The following is a 19,045-nucleotide window of genomic DNA, read 5'->3' on the forward strand; positions in this document are numbered from 1 at the left end:
CATAGCTGTGTGTATGTTCTACTCACTTATGTGCATGTCATGCATATCTATCAGTTGTTACCACGGTGAATCATTCATTTCCCTCCAAAGAATATTTATTAATCACATAATGAACTTTAGAATTATCATTCTTTTTCTGTATCTCTTAAACTCATTTCCCCTCTCAAAATGCTTGTAAATTATTATCTCTATTTTCTTAACAGAATGTATGAAGCAAGTAGGCAAAAATTCTATCCCCTTCATTTATTGGTTGAGGAAGTAGAGTGTTTAACGACATGCCTAAAGTCATATGAGGTAGAAGACAGCCAGAAACGAAGAGCAGTTTAGATGTTCCGACCCTGGCCTGGGTTCTGGGCACTATGCCTTAAAAATTTGGGTGGTTAAGGCAGCAAATATCATGAAAAGTCAACATTTTTTCCCTCAAAGAGTCCAAATAACTTATGATCATCTGTATCTTGGATTTGAGTGCGAGTGGGTGATGGAGTGAAGCCACCGGAAGTCTGGAACACTGTGTGACCCTTCGCTTCTGCTTTCTTTACAACCAGAGTCTGTATTGTAACTGTGTACCTTTTTTATCCGGCCGTCATGGGGCTGAGATGAGCATGGTTCGATACTTGTGCATGGGCGGGGTCTAAAATTTCACTCCTGGGGCCCTTGTCCTGCCATTCCATACCTGAAACCCTTTTGAACATCTATCATGGGTCAGGCAGCGTGCTAAGTGGTTGATATGCATCTCCTTACTTAATGCTTTATGATGTTATTGTTATCCTCCCCATTAAATAGGCTGAAATTCACTTGCCCAATTTGAGAAGTTGGGACTCAACAAAGCCAGGATCCAAACCCATGTAGTTTGACTCCTGATACTCCCCCATTATGCCACTTAAGTTTCTACCTGGAAGCCATGTGATTCTTACATTTTATTAATCTCTAAATAATAAGAATGCTGCTTTTCCTTCTGGGACACAACTTTCCAGCTTTCAAGATAGTTTTCTCCTTGTGTATCAATCATTAATGGATAATGTTTAACCCAAGAGGCAGAACCCAATGACAGTTCTCATTTTTTAAGAAACCTCATGGACTTGGGACTGTATTTCCCTTGTGTAAACTGGTATTGGATCGCAGGCTCCTGAAGGCTCTCTACGAGCTCCCCACGCCATGCTGACTCCACAGAGCAGTGGGTGATTAATTGCTTGCTCTTTCGGCTTCTGTGCTTTAAGAACGCAGTCATCCATCTACATCCCACAATTTCTGTGTCATTGTCAATGATATCTGATAACGTTTGTAATCTGGTAAGGTGAAAGAGCCTCCCAGGTGTCAGGATACTTATTGTGACACAGCTTTGTAAGTTCCTTATTGCATTCTCAAACACACTGGCACATAGACAAAGTTGAACAGGACTGAATACAACACAGTCTGACTTCACGCGATTTTTGATGAATGTTAGTAAACTTGTTTTTTAAAAGATTTTATTTATTTGAGAGAGAGACAGAGACAGACAGAGCACAAGCAGAGAGAGGGGCAGAGGGAGAGAGAAGCAAACTCCTGTCTGAATGGGGAGCCCAACTTGGGGCTCAATCCTAGGACCCTGGGATCATGTCCTGAACCGAAGGTAGATGCTTAACCAACTGAACAAGCCAGGCACCCTAAGTAATGTAACTTGATCTTACATACATCAAGCTTTTCATTAGCTGGCCCAGGAGTTTCTAGCCAGGATTTATATTTTCATTGTGAAGGCTGTCATTTCAGACAAGTAATATTTTGTTTACTGTAAGACACCTACCATTGATTAGCACGTCAAGTGACCGTGAAAGTTCAGTACATGAAAACTGGAATTTCTACCAAGACACTTGCTTCTAAATCTGTATCTCTGATACACACGTACACACTGCTCTGGAAAGCCAGTAATTGACTGCATTTTAATGTATATACATCAATACAAAAGCCCCATTTACACAAAAATCATTAGACTTAATAGGAGGTTCAGAACTATAACTTGTTGATTTGTTAGTAGTTCTACCGATTTTAGTTTGTGTGGTTTGCTGAGGCTACTTTACTTTGTCATCAAAAGTTATGTAAAGGGGCGCCTGGGTGGCTCAGTGGGTGGCTGAGCTTTAAGTGGGTTAAAGCCTCTGCCTTGGCTCAGGTCATGATCCCAGGGTTCTGGGATTGAGCCCCGCATCGAGCTCTCTGCTCAGCGGGAGCCTGCTTCCTCCTCTCTCTCTCTGCCTACTTGTAATTTCTGTCAAATAAAATAAATAAAATCTTTTTTAAAAAAAGTTATGTAAAAAAAGATAATAGTTATACAATGTAGACTGGACATTGAAAAGCCAAGTTGGAAGACCAAATACTTCTTTTCTAATGGGAAGTCCAGATATATAGAGAAAATATCTATTAGTGAGTGTCAAGAGTGGAGACAGAGACGCTGATACAGCAGAGTTGTTTAGTTTGTGAGACACAGCCCCTTTTGCTCTGAGAATTATTGTCATTTTTTACTGCCTTTGAAATTCAAATTCACAGAGCCTTCTGCTCAGCCCTGCTCTGACTAGCTCCTTTGAACTTAAGTGTCTTTTCTTGGCCTGCTATCAAGTCCTCTCAGACAAGATCTTCTGGATTCAAGTCCTTTTCTCTAAGAAGGAGGGGTTTCATCACTTTTCCAGCTTGGGTCTGGGAATGAGAGGAGTATAAATCTTGAGCTGGGTCTTTTAAGTCCCAACTATATGTCGACGCTGTAGCAACTTTCTGTTTCACACCATCAGGGCCGCTGGCATATCCACTGTTCCACTCTTCGTGATCCAGGGGCTGAGGGAAGTCTGTAAGTGCAGACAGGAATCTTGTTGGATCACATCTTGCTTGGTGCCTTCTCAGGACAGGAGGAGGGGGTGCTCACTCAGATGCTGACAGACAGTGGGCTCCGGGTGGCCCAAGCAATTCCCAGGGCTTGCTTAAGAGAAGCTGAACTACATATTGACCTTGAGTCTGCTCTTCTGCACCCAGTTCTCCCTGTATACAATCCTCTTTAGGGTGGGTAGTCTGGCTCTATCCTCTTTCAAACTATTGTTTATATTTAGACATGCCATGCTCTGCTCCTTAGAGTATTTGGTTTTAATTCTTAAAATGTATTCCCACTCTGTAAACACAGAAACTGAGGTATTCTTTTGGTTTTTATCAACCAAAGCTTATCAGGGTTAGAACCCAGTTTGCTAACCCCGCCCCCTTTCAAGGCCGCCCCGCCCCCCAGATGCCCCACCCCCGCCCTGTAGCCACATGGGGCACAGGCATTGTGGGAGATCTTACACCATCTCTACTGCGCAGACTCAGAGGTGGCTGACGCTTGGCTGGTCCTGTCCCTGGAGCGTCTGCTTCTTTGTCCTCCTCCACCACTCGCGACAGGGCTTTGAAGACGTCTGCCCCAAGTTTCTCCTCTCTGTGTGCTTGAGGAGAAGGAACAGGCCAAGAGAACGCGAAACTGCCCAACCTGCGGGGCTGAATATTCCTTCAAGAGTCCAAGGAAGCTGTCCCGGCACAGGCGAAGGGCTGGCCGTGGCGTGGTCCCTGCTGTCGCGCACCCCAGCGGTTCGTGTGATTCCTGAGACTTGGGACCCCGGTGAGTAGGAGGCCCAGTCCGGGGGTGGTGGGGTGAGTTCCCCTCTCCACAGGCCTGGTGAGATGCCCGCGGTGTTTCCCGCCCGTGCGTACCGTTCTGGCCAAATACCATTGAGGGCCTCCCAAGGCCCGGGCCTCGTGCGGAGATCCTGGCTGGGTGGCGGCTGGAGGTGTGAAGGCCAGGCCGGGCCCCAGGGAACGGGGACTTCGGAGAAGGCTGGGACTCCGGGACTGAAACCAGGGCCGAGGCTGGGGTGTCTGGGGACAGCATCCTAAAGTTCCAGTGCAAGTGAGACTTTGCTGGCCAGAGGAAGGGAATGGGGAGCCTGCTGTCCTTTATCCCAGGTGTCAGAACCCTTTCTCTTACCTTTTAGAACGGTGCTTCTCAGATTTTGGTCCCAAGATTTCTTCACACAGTTAACATTACTGAGGAGCAAAGAGCTTCTGTTCCTATGGGTTTTGTCTGTTAGTATTTATTGTCAGAAATTAAAACTGGGAAATTTAAAATTTAAATTTAAATTTCAGTTTATTTAAGACTCAGTAATGAACCCCTTACATGTTACGATGCTTATGAAAAATAACGTTACAAAACAAAGTGGTACTATTTTACATTTTTGCTCATCTCTTTAATATATTCCATCTCCTTCAACATTCAGTCTGTTATGATATCCATATCATGTAGTCTCTGGAAAACTTCACTATACACTTTAGAGAGAATGGACTGAAAAAGATAAATTACATTCTTGGTGTTAGGAATATCATACTCGTATTGGTTTTGCAACCTGCCTGAAAGGGTCTTGGGAACTCTAGGGTTCCCACTTTGAGAACCTCTGGATTAGGAAATTGGGAAGTGCCATGGGACCACAGTGAAACAGATCCCGGTACTTGAATTTGGCTGCTGCGAGCTGGCAAATTATTTTTTTGATGATATTGTTATAGGAAAACTAATTGCATCAAAATTGTGTTTTCTTTGAGAGGCATGTCCCTAAATTTTTATCCAGTGCAAGCATTTAGCATGGGATGAGAAGCTTTGGTATCATAATGCTCTGATGAGGGAGGAGTCATTTATTCCACACAAATTCCTATTTTCTTATCTTTTCTTTTTATTTGGGGCATTATTAGAGATTCTATGAAGTGAAATTCTGGTTTCCCTCAGTCTCTTTAACTGCTTTTTTCAGCATTTCCTTTGTGGGTCCCTCCTCTGCCTGAATGTGCAGAGGGGAGTGGAAAAGAAGGAATTCTGTCCATACTTATATAAATGGGCTGAGCATATTCTCAAAGCACAAACAGGCATCTTTCCTGGTACATGATCGACAGCTTTCTGGTGCAATGAGGAGCATTGGTAAGTCTTCTCAGTACAGGAGAACTTGCAGTGTCCTGAGCCCTGTCTCTTTATGCCATTTCCCTAGGTGATTTCATCTAATTTCATGACTTTCTGTGTTTTTATTGTCAGAGCACATCATCTGCCACTGCTTCTAATTTGAGTTCCTGGCTCAAAATTTAGTAGTCTGTATGATATCTTTACTTTTATGTCTTTTTTTTTTTTTTAAAGATTTTATTTATTTTAGAGAGAGAAATGAGAGAGAGCATGAGTGGAGGGTGGGCAGAGGGAGAAATAGACTCCCCACCAAGCAGGGAGCCTGATATGGGCCTTGATCCCAGGACCCTGGGACCATGACCTTGACAGACAGAGCTACCTAGGCACCCCTCCACTTTTATGTCTTGAGGACAAATCACACTTAACAAAGTGAAACTGTTCTTCCAATTTCTCCCCTTGATGCGTGCACTCAGCTTGCTCATTCTTCAGTTCCCCACCCCCTTAGAAATTGACATCATATTCTTCTAATTTACTTAAAATGTAAGTCTGAAAGTCATTCTCGAGATCTACTCATTTGGACTTTTTTTTTTTTTTTTAAGATTTTATCCATTTATTTGCAAGAGAGCAACGTGAGTAGGGGGAGGGGCAGAGTGAGAGGGAGAAACAGACGACCCCCTCCCCCCACACACTGAGCAGGGGGCCCAACATGGAGCTAGATCCCAGGACCCTGATATGATGACCTGAGCTGAAGGCAGACACTTAACTAACCAACTGAGCCACCCAAGCGCCTCTCATTTGAATTTCTTATATCTCAATCTATCATCTAGTCTTATTCATTTTAATTCTAATTTGTATCTCTAATACACTAGCTTTTTTACTGCTGCTATCCTGGTCCAAGTTTACTATCATTTTTTGCCTGGACTGCCCAATAGTATCCTTCTTACTTATTCTCCTTATATCCATGTATACTATTGCCCCTTCTTCACTCTGTCTCCAAACCTTACCAAATCAGAAGTGTGAGTACATTGGTTCCCTATTCTCATGGAAATTATATTCTAGAGTAGGAAATTAGGCTACAAGCAACCATATCAATAAAAAAGATAATTTCAGAGGGTAAAAGTTCTACAATGAAACAAAACAACGTGATAGAAAGAAAGTGATGAAAAGTTACCTTGAACTGAGTGGTCAGGGAAGACGTCTCTGTGAAGCTGAGCTCATAATGACAAGAAGCAGCCAGGTCAGCCATGTGAATATATGGGAACAGGACATTCCAAGTGGTGATGACAACAAAGATAAAAGCTCTAAGGGAGAAACAAGTTTGTTTATGAAATAGACCTGTGTGGCTGGTTCATGGTGAGCTAGCATATTAGTTTTCTATTACTACTGCAACAAATTATCATAGTGGCTTAAAAAATACAAATTTACCAGTTTACAGTTCTGGAAGTCAGAAGTCTGAATGAGTCTCACTGGGCTGAAATCAAGGTGGCCGCAGGACTGCATTCCTTTCTGGAAGTTCTAAGGGAGTATATATTTCCTTGCCTTTTCCAGCTTCTAGAGGTTGCTGACACTGCTTGGCTCATGGCCCTTCCTCTCTACCCTCAAAACAATGTGGGTTGAGTCTTAGATTATGTCATGTTGATGACCTTGTTTCTGTCATCACATCTCATTCTCTTGACTCTTCTGCCTCCCTGTTCTTTTAAGAACGCTTCTGATTACATTGGATCACCTACAGAATCCAGGATAACTTTCCATTTTAAGGTCAGTTGGTGAGCAGCCTTAATTTCATCTGCAACCTCAATCCCCCTTAATTGTATAAAGTAATGTATTCACAAGTCCCAGAGATTGGGTGTGGGTGTCTAGGGGAGGGAGACATTCCACTTACCACAGGAAGAAGAGTGTAGAAGATGAGGACAAAAGGTGAGTTTGGACCAGATTATGAAAGACCTGTAGGCTAGGTTAAGGAGTTTAGATTTTATTCCAAGAAAGGGAAACCCCTTGGAAGGTTCAAGCAGAACAGTGGAGTGATCCAAATTGCATTTTAAAAGGAACAGCTGTTTGTCATGTGGAATTGGATTTAAAGAGAAAAAGAATGCCAGTAGGGTGACTAGTTATATATAAACTTGTCTGTGTTTGGTTAGTTGGATTAAGGTGATAGTAATAAATGTGGAAAGAAGTGAATGATTATAGGGTACATTTTGGAGATAAAAACTTGCAAATGTATTTATATGGAGGTAAAGGAAAGAGAAGAATGAGGGATGAGGCTCCCACTAAGACAGGGAAGGCTAGAAGATCAGCAGATTTGAGGAGATGGAGATCAGGTTTTTTTTCATGTTAACTGAGAGAGCTACGTTTGGTATTCAAGTGGAGATGTCAAGAAGGCAATTATATATAAGAGTCTGAATCTCAGTGGAAAATCAGGTCTAGAAGTACGTATTTGAGAGTTAACAACTAAGTGGGATTAAGGCCTTGTGACTGGGTGATATCTTTTAAAGATACAAATACAGTAAAGTAAAGGGCCTAGGATCAGACCCTAGGGCTCCAATATTAAAGGTCAAACAAAAGAAGAGCCAGCAAAAAAACGGAGAAGGCCAGCCAAGAGATTGTTTTCAGTTTTTTCATGAGGCAAGGGGGATGATTAATAGTTTGAATGCCAGTAAGAGATGAATGAGGTGAAAGAGAAGTGCCTGTTGGATTTACAATATGGTGGTTATTGCTGACCTTAAGAACAGTTTGAGTGGAGTGGTAGAGATGGAAACCTGAATGAAGAGTGTTAAAGAGAAAAACAGAGGTGAGAAAGTAGAGGTGGCTGTTGTTGACAGTTCATCTATATTCTAAAATGTGTTATGTGCCATCCCAGTTTGAAGCCTTTGTACCCGTTCTTTCCTCTGCGTGGTTATCTCTTTCCTCTTTACCCCACCACTGCTCCTTGTTAAGTTCATCCACATACTCGAACCTCACCACTCATATCCCTTCTTCAAAGAGGGCTTTCCTGATGATCCCAGTCTGTCTGCTTGGAAGACAATCTTCTTTCATAGTACACCTCATATCTCAAAATTTTATAGTTATGGGCCCACCTTCCCATACACACATGCACACACACACATGTCAGCCAGTTAAATTCTTAAAGATGGGACAATTTCATTTTTGCTAATTATTGTATTCCTAGTATATAGTGCAATGTCTAGCACATTGTAGTTTGTCAATATTCAGCTCATTTATTCAACTCATTCATTGAGTCAGTGAATAAATTAATGTTATATTTTAAACCTTGGATGAATGATATGGTCTTGTGTTTTATTTTTCTGCAGTTCATTGTTTACAGGTGATAGATACTTGGTAGCCACTCATGAAATCATAAAAAGACCTAGCAGGAGCACTTTGATTAAGAGTTAATGAACATTTTTTTTAATATTTTATTTATTTGTTTGATAGTAAGAAAGAGAGAGAGAGAGCACACACACAAGCAGGGGGAGCAGCAAGCAGAGGGAGAAGCAGGCCTTCTGCTGAGCAGGGAGCCCGATGCGGGGCTCGATCCCAGGACCCCGGAATCATGACCTGAGCTGAAGGCAGACACTTAATGACTGAGCCACCCAGGCGCCCCGAGTTAATGAACATTTTGACCTGAAAAATAATTCAGCATCTTTTGCAACAGATTCTTGATGAAGAGCTTCATAAATCATTTTAGCTTTGATGTTAAGAGCTACATGGTATTCCCAAAGGCTAGCATTCCAGGGGCTAACAAAAAACTGTTCTGAAGATATGGAAATTTTTGTGTGTGTTTCTTATTATTTATTAGCTAGGTCACATTGGAGACCACTTAAACCCTCTGCTTTAATGTTTTTATCTGTAAATTGGAGGTCATTGCCCTTATTTTGCCTACCAAACAAAATAAGTGAGAACACTGAAAATTCTAAAGCACCGTGAAAATCTAAAGTATCATTACCCTTATGATTCCTTTTTAGTACAACTCCTATTACCGAAATGGAAAGATGAAAATACCCTCACTTTCTTTCCTCCCTTTTACACTTGGTATCCTCTGGAAGGGACTTAGAGTCAGAGTAGATGGCATTAAAACTTTTATTACTTATTCAGGAGCCAGGTTCTTTAGTATTTTTATTTGGATCCTGTTTGTACTGTAATGCATTATCTGTTCCCTTTACTCATTTATTTCTCATGGGAAGAAAACAAGTCATTTTTGGACTTGGAATCTGTAGGCATAAAATGTGCCCTTCTTGCTATTCAGAAATATGAAACTTGAGGTGCTTCAAGGTGCTGTTGGATTTGATGTGAAGAATTTGAAAAAGACCAGTATTTCACCTAACGAAAGTCTAGAAATATGAAAATGCTTTTGTGCTACAAGCAATTTTTCTAATTTGTCTACATAATATGTAAATACAGAATAATTTTCACAAACCATACAGAAGAATCCATTTTATTACTTTACTGCTGTCCGTTTCTAAATGTGTGTGTATATTAATAACATATTTAGTGCAGTTGATTAGGGTTCCAAGGATAAAAATATATAGACCTTGGTGTAAGTTTCAGCTTGTAAGCATGTGGTTGTGTGCAGTTTATTAACCCCTTTGAATAACCCTTTTGAATATCTTTATTTTTTTTCTTCATCTTTAAATAGGGAGTTTTTCATAGAATGTTGTGAATGAAATGAAATAATATTGAGAAAATAATTTAGCTCATAGTAAGTGCTCAGTAAAGATCTATGTTATCATTATAAATATTATATATCCTAACATTTATAATGTATTATTATAATTATATTACTCATAATTGTATTGACTAATATACATGTGTTATATTTTAGTGTTAATATAATTAATATAATATTCACATATTGGTATATATTTTTAGTATCTTCCCATTAAAGATTGAGTTGTATCCCTCCTCCCCAATTCATATGTTAAACTCCTAACACTCCTTGCCTCAGAATGTGACCTTATTTGGAGATAAGGTCCTCATAGAGGTAATCAAGTTAAAATGAGGTCATTAGGGTGGGCCCTATCCATTATGACTGGTGTCTTTATAAAAAGGGGAAATTTGAAAAATGATATGCACACAGGGAACAAATCATGTGAAGATGAAGGCAGAGAGCAGGGTAATGATTCTACAAGCCAAGGAATGACAAGATTGCTAGCAAACTGCCAGAAGCTAGGCATGAGGTAAGAACAGATGCTCCATGACAGCCCTTAGAAGGAACTAGCCCTTCCAGGAACCTTAATCTAGGACTTCTGGGCTCCAGAACCAGGCAAAAATAAATTTCTGTTGTTTAAGCCAGTTTGTGGTACTTTGTTATGGCAGACCTAGCAGACTAATACACTTGTCCGCTGGAAAGTGAGTGAGGGTAGGTAGTCAGATTTTAGGAGGCTACAACATAGGCAGGGCCACCAAGAGCATTTCCCCTATACTTTCTCTCATTGTCCACTACTGAAATTCTACTTATCATTCCAGGTCTAATCCCAGAACCACTTCTTCCATAGAGACTTTCTTAGTCTTCTGGTCAGAGCAATTGCTTCTCCTTTGGTGCTCCTAACAGAGAAAGACAACCATTATTTCCCTAGCTCATCCTCTCTGTAATTCATTTCTCAAGTGAATCTAGATCATGTCATGTAAGAATTACCCCTATATGGGGCGCCTGGGTGGCTCAGTCCTTAAGCGTCTGCATTCAGCTGGGGTCGTGATCTCAGGGTCCTGAGATGGAGCCCCTCATCGGGCTCCCTACTCAGCAGGAAGCCTGCTTCTCTCTCTCCTACTTCTCTTGCTTGTGTTTCCTTTCTTGCTGTGTCTGTCTCTGTCAAATAAATAAAATCTTTAAAAAAAAAAAAAAAGAATTATCCGTATATTATAGTTGATTTTTCAGCCCTGTCCCAACCCATTCAACTCTAAGAGTTTTGAGAGCAAGGGATGTATATCATTGCTCTCAATGTGTGTCAGCGCCATCTCTTCTCAGCTAGCCTGGAGGAGAGTGCTTACATGGAACAGATAGCGGATGCTCAGTAAATATTTCAGGAACTGAACTGAACTGATTTTCTCTTCACTGTTTCCTCCTCTTCACTGCGCTGTCAGAGAACCTTTCACAGAGTGAGGAACTAAAGTTAGCTGGGTAGGTAAGTACCTAAAATGTGCTTTTGTGTTGCTGTGGTTTATGGAAAGGGAACTCGTGGCCAAAAAGCAGCTGGGGGCTATCAGGAAGTTTTGGGCACAGAGCCAAGCAAACTAAGTTTTCTCAGTTGAGGTGAAGGATGGGGTTGCATTGATGGCCTTGAGAACGGTTCAGGGCTGGAAGTCTGAGACTGGTCAGGTTGGGAAACCTGGCTGTCACTGTGAGAAGGAAGGTATGGTTAAAGTACCAAAACACATTAGGGCTGGGGTTGTTGGGGTGTAGGGGAGGAGAAGAGGGAAATGGCAGGGGTCCCTTTTTGTCCAGCTACTAGTCAGGAAGGAGGGCCTGGACTACGCAAAAATCACAACATGTGATAAATACAGATGAATATATCCGAACAATAATACAGAATATTTGAAACTGGAGTGATTCAGGAAAATGTCGTGCATGGTTGCTGTTGTTACAGTAATGATAATGGCAGTATGCCTGAAGGTGAGGGTCTTCCCTTTTTCTAGTTTCTGTTGTTTTTTTCCTCTGTTCTATCTTGAGTATTGAACTAACATACATTTTCATTATGTTTTCGTCTGAAGAGCAGGGGAATTGATTAAATTATTGGTTCTCTATAGTCCTTACTGGATTTTTTCCCCACTATTTTAAATTTTGCCCCTCTGTTCTAGGATATCGTAAGACAATTTAAATTCCTTTTTCTTATTTCCCAAGATCAAGAGAATTTCTACTTCGCTTGGGGATATCCTATATCTGTCTTAATGGCTTAAGGAGTTTTGCCTCCCTCTTCCATTGTTCCCGTAATATCTAAATGAATAGGATTTACAAAGACATTTTCTCATTGGATACTGCCTTCTAGCATGAGAATACCTGTATCACTAATCCCTCGAGTTTAAGGGAATTTCAATATAGTGTTATTTATAGGCTTTGCTAGTTTTCAGGGCTAGAGAATGCAAGTGATAGGAGGCCTGTGGTTCGTCACAAAGAAGTGTAAGATACTGTCTGTAATTGTGCCATTTTTTTTTTCAAAGTTAACTGTAAAATAAACTACCATAACCATGAATTATATAATAGTGTAACTGTCTGTAATGTAATCTGTCTTCAAATATATAGATTATAGTCATCTTACATTTTACAAAATTTCTGCTGTGGATTATTCACTGCCTTTTACATTGTTCCATATGGGCATGTACTGGGAATGGGCTTATGTTTCCACCAAGTACTCCCCAAAGTCTGTCTTTGAGAGGCACTCTTCAATCTCCCAGGAGCCAGCTTGTGTGCTCTATTGAGAAGAGGTGAGCTTTTGGCAAATAAAATGATACACATTCTTATCATAGTGAAAGAAATAAGCCGATAAACCTGCAACTTTTTTTAAGCGAATGAGTTTTTGTCTATATTTGTAACGGATCCAGAAAATTTTTCCCCCTATGGTTTTTTTTTTTTTTTTAAGTAAATGAACAGTTAGGGAACCATCTGTGAAGCATCGGAAAGAATTGTGTATTTAACTCAATGTACTTATTATTCTTAACTTCCCTTTGACCCTTGTTCTGAAGACTGTCTTACGTGGTTTTTAAAAACATGTCCAAAGATATTTTAAAAACTGCCATATGCTTAGGTTGATTTATATGCTTAAAACATGACATTTGGCTATGGGGAAAAAAAGGCAGCCTGTATTGTGAACTGTAGCATGCATAAATGAAGTGCTAGAAGAGTTAAATAGAGAGGCGGCAGAGTATTTTAAATAGCCAAGCCTGGGTTTAAATCCCAGCTCTGGCCCTTACTTACTAGCTGTGTGACTTTGGATAGATAATTTAATCTCTCTCTGCTTCAGTTTTCTTCTTTAATGAAACCGTGAGAATGCATTATAGGTTTTTATAAGATTAAATTAGTTAATATTTATGAAGTAATGAAAATAGTGCCTAGCTCATAGTAGGTGTAAAATAAGTGTTAAGTAAAATTCTTCCCATAATTAGCAATGAAAATATTTTTTATGGAAATTCAGCTGTACTAAATACTGCATTATCATGTGGGGCTTTATTATGAAAAAATCAACTTGCTTTTGGGCCTGTTCAATTGGAGATGATGAAAATAACTAAACCCATTTGGTCTGAAAAGCTTTTTACATTCCCCAAGTCTGGTGAGGCAAGGGCAGAGTGCTGCAGGCCCTTGGTGCCTGAGAAGATTCTGAGTATTACTAGGAAAACAAATGAGGGCGGGGGAGAACCTTTCACTTTGGCTTTTGTGACTCAAACTAAATCCAGGCATCAAGTGGTACTTCTGAAGTTACATGCTGTTGTTGGGTGGTAGAGAGATGGGTTAAGAAAAACAACTATTTCTGAAAAATAGCAGACACATACCATGTGCACTTAGCTGCTTCCAAAAACAATATATGATGGGGATCTCTCCATAGTAGTCGTAGAGAGGTATTCCTCCTTCCTGTTTGAAGCTTCATAGTTTTCTGTGGTTCTCACCCAATCTGTGATCTATGAACAACTGCATATATCTTTTCATACTTTTGCTAGTGTATCTATGATTAGATTGTTAGATGTCAAACTGCTGAGTTAGGAGATCAATGCATATGTTGTTTTGCTAGAAGTTGCCAAATTCTCCCCCATTAGTGTATCATTTTGAATTCCTATTATTGGTATATGAATACCTGTTTCCTCAAGGAAAAATCAACAGATTTAAGATGTTTTTATTGTTGCCAGTCTATTAAGTGAGAAATACATGACTATAGTTTAATTTTCACGTCTCTTATTATTAGTAAGGTTGAGTATCTTCTTAGGGTAATAAGAACTATGCATTTTGTTCTCTGATTTATCTGTTAATATCTTCAACTCATTTTTCAATAAAGTGTTGGCTTATTTCTTCTCTATTTTGAAAACTATATTCAGAACATTATCTCTTTTTCTGTGATAGAAATGGCAAATATTTTTTCTCAGTTTGTCATTTGTCCTTTTACTTTACTCATGTTGCCTTTCCTATATATAAAATTTTTTTTTAAGGTTTTATGGAATAAAATTTATCAGTGTTTTCTCTTATTCCTCCTGAATTTTGAGTTATACTTAGGGAAGTTTTTATCATTACCAAATTATAGAGGAATTCATCATGGTTTTTTCAAGTATAGTTGATCCTTGAATAAGGTAGGGGTTAGAGGTAACATCCAATCCCCCCATATAGTGGAAAATCTTTAAATAATATTTGACTTCCCAAAAACTCAACCACTGATAGCCTACTGTTGACTAGAATCCTTACCAATAACATTGATTGTATTCTGTATTCTTATAATAAAGTAAGCCAGAGAAAAGAAAATGTTATATAGGAAATCAAAAGAAAGAGATAGTATTTATATATACAGTACTGTAGTATATTTATCAAAAAAATCTGTGTATAAGTGGACTCACACAGTTCAAACCCATGTTGTTGAAGGGTCAACTGTACTTGTGTGGTTTAATATTTTGCATTTAATCTCTGATCTTTTTGGAGTTTATCTTACACTATGTACTGAGCTCTGTGCTTTGGGCTACCTGGGGATTGACAAGCATAGATTGGATGGGGATTTGGGGAAAATGAAATGCAGTGTTGTATATGATACTGTTTCTGAATCAAAGTCTATTATTAGAAAAGAATAGCTCAAAACAGCTCTTAAGGAGAATTGAATAAATGAATATCATGAGTCTGTATAGTAAGATAGTATAGTAAAGAAATCAGTTCTCTCCAAATGAACTTACTGATGTACTTGAGGGCACAAAAGATATTCTTAAAAGAGAATGAGATAAATTCTGACAAAAGTGTTTATAGAATAAAATTATACAAAAGAGTTTTATTTCATGGGATAGTCAAGAAAAGAATCCCAAGTGAAATGACACTAGAGCTGAATTTTAAAGGATGAATTGAAACTCAACAAAGTGAAGATAAAGGAGAGTATTACTAGCAGAGAGTGTTTTGTGGCTTGAAAGTATTTGCTGTGTTGTTGAAAAAGTGGAAGCATTCCCTTGACTTAGTCATCCACCACATAGGAGGAAGGGATAAAAGAGAGAACTCAGTGATCCTGCTAGATCAGAGGTCAGGAAATATTAACCCAAAGGGACAGATTGTAATTATTTTAGGCTTGCAGACCATATGCTCTCTATCACTGTTATTAAGTTCTCCTGTTGTAGCACGAAAGCTGCCATAGTAAACAAATGAGCCTGGCTGTATTCTAATAGAATTTTATTTACCAAAAGCAGGTGGCAGTCCAGATTTGGCCCATGTGGCATGGTTTGCCACTCCTGGAATGAAAGATTGGGATTGGAGGGCAAGTGAGGACGGGGAGTGTTGGAAGCACAGCAAAGTCTGGGGAAAAAGTCACAGCAATATCATCATGTCTTTGTGTTAGCATCCTCAGAGAGCTAAAACTTCCAGTGTGGCTGCTACCACTATGTAGTTTTACAGAAATAAAATGTAAATTTTAGATTGAAATCCCCTTAACCTTGTATACTGAAAAAACATGAGTTGTGGGAGCCAGAAAAGAATGACAATCTCATCTTGCCTTGCCCAAGTTGGGACTGTGAAAGATAAATCTTCCCAAAGTTTGGATAATCTTAATCCGGTTATAAGCAGGTACCACCCTGTGTCAGAACTCTCTCAAATTGGGGAATTTTGACATAGGAAATCAGCTTCTTAGTGTAGTACTTAACCAGAGGCGTCATTTTGATGCTTAAACTTATAGAAAGCTTAAAAGTTGTCCAATCATTATATAAAAGTCTGATGAATTAGATCTGAGAGCAAGAGGGAAAACCTCTTGATGAATTGAACGGGGTGCCTAAATTGGGTCTGAAGGTGGATTAGGTGGATTCTAAGTATTTCTCAGACTCAAAGATTCTACAAACATAGGCAGCTTAATAGCAAAGCCTATGAGAATGTTTGTTTTTGGCCAACTGTTAAATAATGGAGAAGTTCAGTTTTGTAAATGCATCTTCATTTTTGTAACAGTGCAAATAATTATTAATTATGTGTTCCAAATAATCCATCAGGCTGAGTACATATCTTACTAAGTCACAAAGGTGATGACTGTTAAAAAATTCTTATAATCTTGGGGCGCCTGGGTGGCTCAGTGGGTTAAGCCGCTGCCTTCGGCTCAGGTCATGATCTCAGGGTCCTGGGATCGAGCCCTGCATCGGGCTCTCTGCTCAGCAGGGAGCCTGCTTCCCTTCCTCTCTCTCTGCCTGCCTCTTCATCTACTTGTGATTTCTCTCTGTCAAATAAATAAATAAAATCTTAAAAAAAAAAAAATTCTTATAATCTTAAAAACAAAAAAAAATGGACTATACATCTCTGAAGGAAAAAAAGTCTAAGCATTATCATGATGAAAGTGGCAACTTTCACCAAGATGACAGTGATGTTTCCATAATTGCTGATTTAACTAAATGTGTAAGTCAGTCATTATAGAATTACATTTTAATTTTTAGAATTTAAAGGGAGAGTGAAGTTAGTTACTGAGCAGGATAGTTAGTTAGAATGTTAGCCAGGAGCAAATTACCTTTCATCAAGATGAAAGTTTCATGTTACCACTAAGTGAAATTCTCCAATGTATCTCTATATATTATGACATATGCTTTTTGAAGTAGAGATAACCTGGCTATTCACATGATTTCTTTCTTTCTGTTTCTTTGTCAGCAAAGAAGCCTGCCTGGAATGTGTTTTCCTGTTTTTTCCAATTATGGCTCACACTGCTTCCAGTGCTCTTCTTTTTCTCTCTTCATTTTCAACAAATAAGGTTCTTCCATGCAATAACATATATTTAAGCTCCTCGGTAATCAGTGGTCTGTGACATGGATAAAGGCCTTCCAAGTGATCTCTTGCTTAAACCATCCATTATTTTTGAAAGTTTGGATTTCATCTCCTGGGCTTCCACCTAGAGACTTATGATGATAAGGGTAGGATTGGTAGAGGCGAGATGCAAGTAAAGGGTTAGAAAGTGATTGTGGATTAAATATACACCATGTCCCAGGCACGAAACTCTTTGAGGAAACCAGAGGAATCATAATAACATGTGTCTGATAAAACCATACAGATTGGTTTTTTTCCTCTTGTTTTTAACACATTGGCCAGGACATCCTGTAGGATGTTGAATATGTGTTTTATATTTTATTCAAAAAATTTACTAATGAGTTTATAAATATAATAAGTAATCATTTTATACCATTGCCCAGGTCTTCCTCTCCATTCTTTTCCACTCTTCACACTCCCACCACAACCGAATAATTAACAGAATTGTGCATATTTAAGAATTTCTTTGTATCACTTCAAAGGTAGCATGTGCAAAGAATTAAGATGAGCTGGACAAGTAAGCAGCGTCAAAGTCATAGGGTAAAGGGAATGTGTCATGCCAGTGAACTTGGTAATAGAAATCAAGGGATGGACCTTTCTCAGTACAGTGCCGTGATCTGACTTGTGTTTAGATACATGTTATTCTGGCAGCAATGTTGGAGATGGATTTTTGGGAACCAAGGCTTGTGGCCATGTAGCATGGTGTGAAGACACTTGTAATATCCACTAAAGAATGGTGAGGACTGCACTGGCAGAAGGGATGGATACAGAGAGATTTGAGAATGATTCAGCTACTCTTGAGTGTGGGGTAGAGGAAGGGGCAAGAGTCATCAATACCTCTTAGAGTCCTAACTTGCATGACTAGGTGGATAATTGTTCCTTTGAGCCAAAGAACACGTCTTGATTTATGAAACAGAAAGATATTTTCAGCTTTCAAGATTGGACATAGAGATTACTCTTGTATAAAGCAGGACTGTCCAAAATAAATATAATGTAGACCATAAGTGTGGGCCACATGTATAATTTTAACTTTTCTGGAGGCAACATTAAGTAAAAGAAAATAGGTGAAATTAATTTTAATAATATATTCTATTTAACCCAATGTATTCAAACTATTATGGTTTAAACTTATAACTAACATAAACATTCTTAAAGAGCATTTTACATTTTATTTTTATGGAACGTTTTCAAAATGTTTTGTGTGTTTTACACTTACAGCATATTGCAGTTCACCCTAGTCATCAAATGCTCAGTAGCCACAGGTGGAAAGTAGCTACCATATTGGACAATGTACCTGCCCAGCATCCTAGTCCGCTTAGATTAAAGCTTTATTTTCCAAAGAAGAATCACACAGCTCCTAGAAATTGACTAGTTAAGATAAATGAAAAGCTCAGAAAGAAGCCAATAGCTTAACAAGAGAATAGATTATCAAGAGATAGGTCATCTGTTTTGGGTTCTAATACTACAAATTGTATGATTTTGATAAGTCACTTTTTACACCTGCATGAATTTGAGGTCAGGACTCTTTACAGTTTGCTTTTAGTATCTGTAAGTCAGTAAGTTGACTTTTTTGTGCAGCAGCAGCATTTATAGTATAATAGCAGGGGTGATGATAATGGCAAGCCTTCTGTTGTGTGCCAGGCAATGTTTTAAATACTTTACACACAACGACAAATCTAATTATTCTGACAACCCTATTCATTAGATTGCATTATCATGTTCATTTCACAGATGGAATAACTGAAGTACAGAGAAGTTATCTAAGAGGATAACAGAGTTGGAAGATTGCAGATCTGGGTTTAAAATGTGGTTCTCAGGGTACCTGGGTGGCTCAGTGGGTTAAGCCTCTGCCTTTGGCTCAGGTCATGATCTCAGGGTCCTGGGATTGAGCCCTGCATTGGGCTCTCTGCTCAGCAGGGAGGCTGCTTCCCCCTTTCTCTCTCTGCCTGCCTCCTACCTACTTGTTATCTCTGTCAAATAAATAAACAAAATCTTAAAATAAATAAATTAATTAAATTAAATGTGGTTCTCGGGGTACATACTGTTTTCCTTTTAAAAAAAAGTCATTTTCTTTCAAATATCACAAACATAAATCTTTTTCAAGCTCATAAAAATAATTTCAAAGTCACAACTAGTATGTTTTGGGCCAGCTTGATTATTAGCGCAAACAATGTGGTCTATGCATAAAGTTG

At 39.1% G+C, this 19,045-nt stretch overlaps 1 protein-coding gene and 1 long non-coding RNA gene across 2 annotated transcripts in view; one reads left to right on the top strand and one right to left on the bottom strand.

The window, feature by feature from the left end:
* Positions 1–3,340: 3,340 nt before the first annotated feature.
* ARHGAP28 (Rho GTPase activating protein 28) overlaps positions 3,341–19,045 on the top strand; it is a 238,739-nt gene continuing 223,034 nt past the window's right edge. Inside the window, exon 1 of the mRNA XM_082697300.1 lies at positions 3,341–3,604. The gene's annotated coding sequence lies outside the window, so the exon portion shown is untranslated. The remainder of the gene's footprint in view (positions 3,605–19,045) is intronic.
* On the bottom strand, positions 4,182–6,654 carry LOC309847311. Its single transcript, XR_014302391.1, has 3 exons — positions 6,347–6,654; positions 6,093–6,222; positions 4,182–4,324 (listed from the first exon to the last, which is right to left on the bottom strand). It is a non-coding gene; the product is annotated as an uncharacterized lncRNA (long non-coding RNA).

This window comes from Mustela nivalis, assembly GCF_964662115.1.
Source record: "Mustela nivalis genome assembly, chromosome: 14".
NCBI classification, from domain to species: domain Eukaryota; kingdom Metazoa; phylum Chordata; class Mammalia; order Carnivora; family Mustelidae; genus Mustela; species Mustela nivalis.